Raw genomic sequence first — 8,015 nt, 5'->3', positions numbered from 1 at the left:
GCTCCGAGTGCGGGAAGAGCTTCGTGCGCTGCTCCAGCTCCATCCCCCGTGGGAGGATCGGCGTTGGATGATCCCCAGTGACCCCCGTTGGGCAGAGCCCTGGTGATCCGTGCTCCTGGTGATCTGTGTTGGGAAGACACCTGGCTGACGGGCTCCACATCTTCCTGGCTCCCCATGGGCACCTGGATGAACCCAGGAGCAGGAACATCCCTCAGGACACAGACTGACATTGGGAATTCATTGGGGAGAGCAGATTTAATGAATATTGACCCCCAAAAATCTTTTCCATTCAATCCTATCTTCTGGTGACATCCAGGAATACTGGACTGTCTTGGAGGTCTTTTCCAACCTCAGTGATTCCATGATTCTGATTTTCTCTGGCCCAAGGGCATCTTCCACAACCAAATGGTGATGGAGTGGGGCAAAGACCAAGATTCTGGAGACAATGGGGTGGAAATCCCTCCAGAACAGGTTCTTCGCTCCAACCCAAGCACAAAGATCCTCAGCCAGCATGGACACAGAAATCCTTTTCTTTTGGCTTTGGTTTTCTTTTCATTTATCTTCATCCCTTCAATACACTTGAAACTGGGGAAAAAATAAAGGCATTGAACCAAGAGATGGGTGGGGACATGGGGGACATTGCATGGAGGGAAACGTGGTGGGGACACAGCCATGGGTGAGGACACGGTGGGACAGGGCCAGGGACATGTGGGGACATGGCCATGGCCGGTGCCATGGGGGGACCTTGCAGGGGATGTGGGGGATGCTGGGTTTGAGGGAGTTGAGGGTTCCTGGGAGGGATTTGGGGGTTGCTGAGGGCTTTGGGGCCCCCAGGCTGAGCGGCTCCGGCTGCGCTGGGAGACCCTGGCGGAGGCTCTGGGGCAGCTGCTCAAGGACCCCCTGAGCTGGACCCCCAGCCAGCATTGGGCTCCTGGAAGGGAATGAAGGTCCTTGTCCCCAGGAAGGAAATCCCAGCACCCCCAGGGTGTCAGGGGCAGCTGAGAAGCCGCAAGAGGGAGGGGAAGGCGAGATACAGCTGTCCCCCTCCAAAACTGCACCCCAAAAATCCTGAAACAGAAAAAAGCTGCCAGGAGCTGCCTGAATTGAGGGAAAGGGGGAATGGGACCCCCAAATTGATTTGGGAGGGGTCCTGCTCCTCCTCCTTCCTCATCCCACCTGCTTCTCTTCTCTCTGTTGTTCCTTCTTCTGCTCCTTCCTCTTAAGGAGGCGCCTTTTGGGGTTCCCTGGGTGCTGTGTTGGGGTTCAGGTGCTTCCCAAAGCCCCCCCAGAGCGGCGTGACACGGGGGGGGCACACAGGGATCCCCATTCCTGATCTATCCCCGGGTTCTCCCCCCACAATCTCAGCCCCCCCCAAGTCCCTCCCCAGTGCCCCCCAATAAACGGGACCGGGTTGAACTGGGAAGCTTTATTGGGAACACTGGGAGCAGCCGGGCGGGGTCAGAGTGACAGCGGGGCGAGGGGGACACACGAACCCCCAAAATCAGCGCGGGGATGGAGCGGGGGGTCCCGGCCGGGCCCGAGGCCACGGGGAGGGGCTGCGGCCGCCGGCGGCTCAGGAGCTCTGTGGGCAGAGCAAAGGGGGTGACACCGGGCTGGGGGGCCCTGGGGGAGCACAGAGCTCGGGGGGAGGGGGGACACGACCCCCGGGACCCCCCCTCCCCCACACCTGCTTGCGCAGATAGAAGCCAAGCCCCAGCGCCAGGAAGACGAAGCCCAACACGAAGCCCCCGATCCCCATCGGCATCTTGCTGTGGGCGGTGTCCAGCGCCATCTGTGGAGGTTCTGCAATGGTCAGGACCCCCAAAATCCTCTCACAGACACCCCAAAACCCTCCAAGCACTTTCCTAGTCACCCCCAGCCCACCCAGGACCTCCTGAAATCTTCTCCTCATCCCTTCCCAGCCTCTCCAGCACCCACCAAAGTCCCTCCTGTCCCTCCCAGTTGCCCCCCACCGCCCCAGGACCCACAGACCCTCTCCCAGTCCCTTCCCAGCCCCACCAGGACTCACCAAGACTCCTCCCAGTCTCTTCCCAGCACAACCAACCTCATTCCAACCCCTACTTTTCCACCCCTGATCTTCCAGCCCCTCCAGGCTCACTCAAATCCCTCCCAGTTACACCCAGAACCCCCAAACTCCCTCCCAGTGTCCATCAGCACCCCTGGAACTCCATCTCACCCTCCCCAACATCCTTCAAACCCCTTCCCAGTGCCCCCAGTGCCTGCCCCGCTCCCCCCGGAGCTGTGGGGCCGGGCCGTACCCCAGTGCAGGCTCAGGGGCTGCTCCAGGCTGTCGTGCTCCACCCGGCAGCTGGAGCTGACCCCGCACTGGGGGGAGTTTCCAGCAGCACCAGGAGCTGGTGGGTCCAGTCCCCGTTGGGGACAATGTCGGTGGCCACCACGTGCCCCGAGAGCTCCTGGAACCACCTGAGCTGCACCTGCACAGGGTAGAAATCCATCCCGGAGCAGAGCAGGCGGCTGGGGCCGGGCTAGGAGCTCGAGGGCACCAGCAAGATGGACACGCTGGGGGGCACTGGGAGAGAGCGGTGAGGTTTCGTGTGGCATTGAGAGGGACTGGGAATGGAGTGGGAGGGACTGGGGGGGCACTGAGAGACAGAGGAGTGGATTGGGGGCCACAGGCATCGGGAGAGAGGGTGGAGGTCTGAGAGTGACCTGAGAAGGGTTAGGAGTGGACAGGGAATGGACTGAGAGGGATTAGGAGGGATTGAGAAGGACTATGGGGACACTGTGAGGGACTGGATTTGCACTGGTTGGGACTGTGGGGGCCCTGGGAGGGACTGGGAATGAACTGGAAGGGACTGGGGGGGGGGGCACTAAGAGAGAGGGGAGGTGGTTGGGGGGCACTGGGAAGGCACTGGGCAGAGGGTGGAGGTCTGGAAATGGGCTGGAAGTGGACTGGGAATGGACTGAGAGGGACTGGGAAGGATTGAAAGGGCCTTAAAGTGACTGTAGGGAAACTGGGAGTGCCTACGGTGTCACTGGGAGGGACTGGGAATGGAGCGCGCGGCACTGGGAGGCCGAGTCCAGCACGGGGCAGTCGGCGCTGCGGGTCTGCCTGGCAACCGATGAGTCATCAGAGAGACGCACTCTGATTGGCTGAGGGGCGTCAGCGCCACGCAGGGCTGGGATGGACACGCGCGGAGGCACTGGGAGAGACTGGGAGGGACTGGGATGGACTGGGAGGGACTGGGAAGGACAAAGAGAGGGACGAAGGTGACTGAGAGGGGCAAGAGGCCCCGGGGATGGGCACAAGGAGAGCTGAGGGCTCTGGGGTGATTCCCAGAGAGGTTTTGAGGGGCTCCAGGGTCATTCCCAGGGCAGGGCCCGAGGGGACACGCTCTGCCCCACGCTCACCTCTGCGGCCCACCAGGAATGGGGTGGACACCTCGAGGCTGTGCCGGCAGTGCCTGTGCACCTGGGCCAGCGTTCTCTGCTTGGCTGAGGGCTGCCTGAGGGCTGGGGCTGCAGCAATGGAGGGACACCCTCCTCCAGTGGGGAGGGACACCCACAACGAGGGACACCCACAAGCCCCTCAGAAACCCCGGGGCTGGGCTGGCCCTGCCTGGATGCCGGGAGACACCAAAACCGCTCTGTCCCTGCCCTCTGCTACTGCACAGGGACAGGAAATACAAGGAAAAGCCCAGGAGCTGCGAGAAGGACCAGGAGAGATCCCGCCCCAAGCACCGGCACGGGCACAACAGACCCAGCCTGGGCACAGGGAGGGAATTTATTACCAACCACATCCCAGCAGCACAAGGAGAAGGCAAAGAAATCTCTCCAACACCTTCCCCCCACCCAGCAGGGATCACCTGGAACGGGGGTCACCAGGGCTCTGCCCAATGGGGGTCACTGGGGATCATCCAACACCGATCCTCCCACGGGGGATGGAGCTGGAGCAGCGCACGAAGCTCTTCCCACACTCGGGGCACTCACAGGGCTTCCCTTAGCGGTGCCTCCGTTGGTGTTGGGTCAAGTGAGAGCTCTGTGAAAAGCTCTTCCCACACTGGGGACACTCGTAGGGCCTCTCCCCGGTGTGGATACGCCGGTGCCTGATGAGGTTGCAGATGCGTTTGAAGCCCTTCCCACAATTGGGGCAGCGGAAGGGCCTCTCATCCGTGTGAATGCGCTGATGTCTGAGGAGATCGGAGCTGATCTTAAACCTCTTCCCACACTCAGAACACTCGTAGGGCCTCTCCCCGGTGTGGATGCGCTGGTGTCCCCACAGGCTGGAGTTCCGCCCGAAGCTCTTCCCACATTCCCTACACCCATAGGGTCGTTCCCCGGTGTGGATCCTCTGGTGCTCCATCAGGTGGGAGCTGTGCCTGAAGCTCTTCCCACACTCCCCACACTTGTAGGGCTTTTCCCCAGTGTGGATCCTCTGGTGTTCCCTAAGGCTGGAGCTCCACCTGAAGCCCTTCCCACATTCCAAGCACTTGTGAGGCTTCTCCCCACCCTGAAGCTTCTCCCCCAGCTCCAACCTCCCCCTGGATCTCCGGCCGCCTTCCTGGCACAGGGGGGCTCTTTCCTCCTTGGATCTCTCTGGGCTGCGTTTGCAGCTCCTCCTCGTGCAGCATCTCCGGGGCTTTTCCTCCTCCTCCATCTGGCCATGCCTTAGGAATGACAAGACAAATCCTGGTTTGGGGGGAGAAACAAGGAGTGTGATGCCATGAAGATTTTTGCCTTTTCTTTTATACCCCTGTTATACCTTTCTACAACTTCTGTATTCCTAGTGCCTTTTGCCTACATTCTTGGATTTGTTTGTCAAGCTAAGAAACTAAACATTTTGGAAGCTTTGTAGCTAGGGATCAGTGTGCCCCAGAGCCCAAGGTCCTCTCCAGAACACATTCTGTAAACCAAGATAGAACCATCCGAGGGAAGGTTCCTTGGGGAAGGGGGCTCACTTGAGCCTCTCATTGGGGAATCTTTGATAGACCTGCTAATTAGTAAAACCTATAATGTTATACCCAGTGTTGGCGGGGGGGGGGGGGACACGGAGAGAGACAGAGAGAGAGACAGACTCGGCAGGGTGCATCTCGATGCATATGACCTGGACGTGTACACCTAAGGATCCTTAAAAATAAATACCAAGGTAAAATCCCTTTTCCCCTTCTAACCGTGTATGCCTCTTGATTTTAAGACCAGGAAAAGGCATCAAGTCAGTGCCTTGGGCTGGGAGTTCCTCCTCCCCAAGTGCATCACTGGGCAACCTGTGTCTGTTAAAACCTCAAAAACACAGAGATTCAGCCCAAAAGTCCCACAAACATCAAGACACAGACCCAGAACTCCCAAAACATCAAGATTCAGACAAAACCCCCTCCAAAATACAAACATTCAGCCCCCACAAAAAAACCAAAGCACCAACATGGAGCCCAAGAAACCTCAGAAACACCAAGATTCACCCCCAGGAAAATTGTGGATCCCCCTCCCTGCTCACCTGCTGGATGGGGGGGGCAACGCTCCTGGGGCTGGGGGGAGGCTGCAGATACAGCGAGTGCTGGAACCTTGCGGTGCCTCCTCTTCCTGCTCCTCCTCCTCCTCCTCTATCCCTACTCTTCCTCACACTCCTCTTCCTCACACTACTCCTTCTCCTGCAGAATCCCACCTGCTGCTCCCACGTGCATCCTTTCACCATTCTGGTCTCCAGCCCTGCTCCTCCAGCCTTTCTCCTCCTCCCCCCAGGCCCAGCACCCACCCCTGGCTCGCTCTGCCCCCCAGAGCTCTCGGATCCCACAGCACCAGCAGGGATGCAGCTGCGGCAGCTCGGGCTGCGGCAGCGCTGGGCTCTCGGCCGCTCCTGCCCGCACTCGGCCCCCGCCGCAGCCACTTCTGCCAGCACAGCACGGGCCGGCCCGGCCTTGGCGCTGCCCCCCTCCCACCTCCCCAAATTCCCCTCGCGGGGGGCGCCAAGGCCGGGCCACACGGGGGCTCCAGCTGGGGAGCGCCGGGCGCTGCGGCTCTGCCTGGCAACTGCTGACTCACCAGCGCCGCGCCTTCTGATTGGCTGAGCGCTGCCTGAGGGCCGCGCCTGCACCAAGGGGGGACACCCTGCTCCAGGGGGGATGGCCCGAAAACCGGGCACCCCCAGCCAAGGAACAACAGCAACGCCTCCCTACAAACACATGCTCTCAATCTGCTCGGACACAGCCACACGGACGTGGACACAAGCAAGTGACAGCACAAACCATCAGCTCCACAAGATGGTACTGATTGACACACACTGCTGCTCAGCCAAGCTCCTGCTCAATTCCTCGACTTCCAGAACAACAACAAAGCCTGAACACAACCATGGACATCGTGTCCTATACAAAAGGGGACAATGTTCACGCAGTTTGCACATTCTCCCAGAGGTAATTAAGGACATGGACACCCAGCGGGGGTAAAAAGGGAAGTCAAGAAGGGGTCTCAGCAACAGGGGATGGATGGTGTTGGTGTGCTGGGAAGGGATTGGTTGAAGGGAGTGTGCAGGAATATGGTTAAGGCAAACAGCAGCAGGAGGAATCTATGTGGCAAGAAAGGAAAAGGAAGATGGAAAAGAGGAGGAAGAGAAAAACCTGAGGACTGGGATATTTTTCAGCACCATCTTATCCTCAAAATTTGCCAGCTGATCCAAATCTTCCGTATTCCTGGTCTCCAGGACAGAGATACAAAGAAGTTCAGGATTTCAGGGTGTTTCTCTGTGGTGGGGAGCAGCAGGACAGGGCAGCATGGGCTGGAGGCCTGTGGGGAGCTGTGGGGCTGGGCAGGGGCTGTGGGGCAGCCGGGGCTCAGCGCCGGGCACTGCCTGACCCCAACCCCCCCCGGGCAGGGCCGGCAGTGGCCCCCGGCCCCCAGGAGGCTGCGGGATGTGGAAGGATCAGGATTTTCTTTTCTCGATCTCGTTTGGGTCACTGGAGAAACGAATGATTTTGCAGAAAGCTCAGCAGCTCTCAGAGGATGAGCACCCACAGGCACTGAGGGGGCTGCAGGAGAGGCACAAGAAGCCCCTGCAGCACTTGGCCAGAAAGGCTCAGCAGGGGAATGCAAGAAGGGATGAGCAAAAGGCCAAGGTGAAGGCAAAGGCCATGGCAGAGTTTCTACAGCCCCCCAGGGATGAACCGCAGGGCCCAAGGGGGCCCCAGCACCCAGGGGACGGCGGCGGCCACAAGCACCTGGCACAGGCATTGCCCTCCTCGGCACGGCAGAGCCCACCCAAACAGCCCCTGCCAAGGAATCAGGGCTCCAGCTGCAGGCCACAAGGACACTGCAAGCACAGACAGCAGCACCCTCAGCACGAGCAAGTCCACCCCTGATGGACATGGATTGTCAGGGCTCTCAGAGCTCCCAGCACACCAGGGACCCACCGCACCAGAGCCCTTGAGAACATTCAGGGCGCGTCTGGATCGAGACGAGGCCGCTCCTGATGGACACAGGGGCCTCTCGATCCACTCCGAATCTGAGACCTAAGGGAGGAAATTGTCAAGAAGTTCTTTCATTATTCAGGCAATAAGTGGGAAACATGAGCAGGTGTGTTTTATTCAACCACTATCAGTAGATGTGGGGGATGGGTTTGAAACGCATCAGTTTCTGTTTGTTCCTAATTGTGATTGTAATTTACTGGGAAGGGATTTGGGGGCTGAAGTGGGAATACAAATTCATATTGTAAATGAGATACAGAGGCTAATGCTGCTGTACCTTGGTGTCAAATGTCTGTGTACTAGTTTGAAAACAAACCAGTGGGAGGCACTAAGTCAGAATAACAATTTAATGGAAATTAAAGAAAAGGGGGGGAAAAAAAAGGTAAAAAGAAAACACTGTCAAACTGACAGAGTCAAGGTACAACCTGACACCCTGTTAGGCAGGGTGGTGGTAGCAGTCTGGTAGAATGGTGGCTGCAGTCCTCTGAAGCAGTGATCCTGTAGTAAAACAGTCTGCTCTTCCTCAGGAAGTCCAATGGTGGCTGTGTAGCTCCTGTCCTCTGGAAATCCAGTGGGAAGCCC

At 58.8% G+C, this 8,015-nt stretch overlaps 1 pseudogene; it reads right to left on the bottom strand.

The window, feature by feature from the left end:
- Positions 1-2,030: 2,030 nt before the first annotated feature.
- Positions 2,031-6,332, bottom strand: LOC125320974 (annotated as a pseudogene).
- Between the last annotated feature and the right edge of the window lie 1,683 nt (positions 6,333-8,015).

The sequence above is a fragment of the Corvus hawaiiensis genome, unplaced genomic scaffold (assembly GCF_020740725.1).
Source record: "Corvus hawaiiensis isolate bCorHaw1 unplaced genomic scaffold, bCorHaw1.pri.cur scaffold_32_ctg1, whole genome shotgun sequence".
Lineage (NCBI taxonomy): Eukaryota > Metazoa > Chordata > Aves > Passeriformes > Corvidae > Corvus > Corvus hawaiiensis.
The sequence above is the reverse complement of the archived record's forward strand: the minus strand, read 5'-3'. Positions and strand labels throughout refer to the sequence as shown.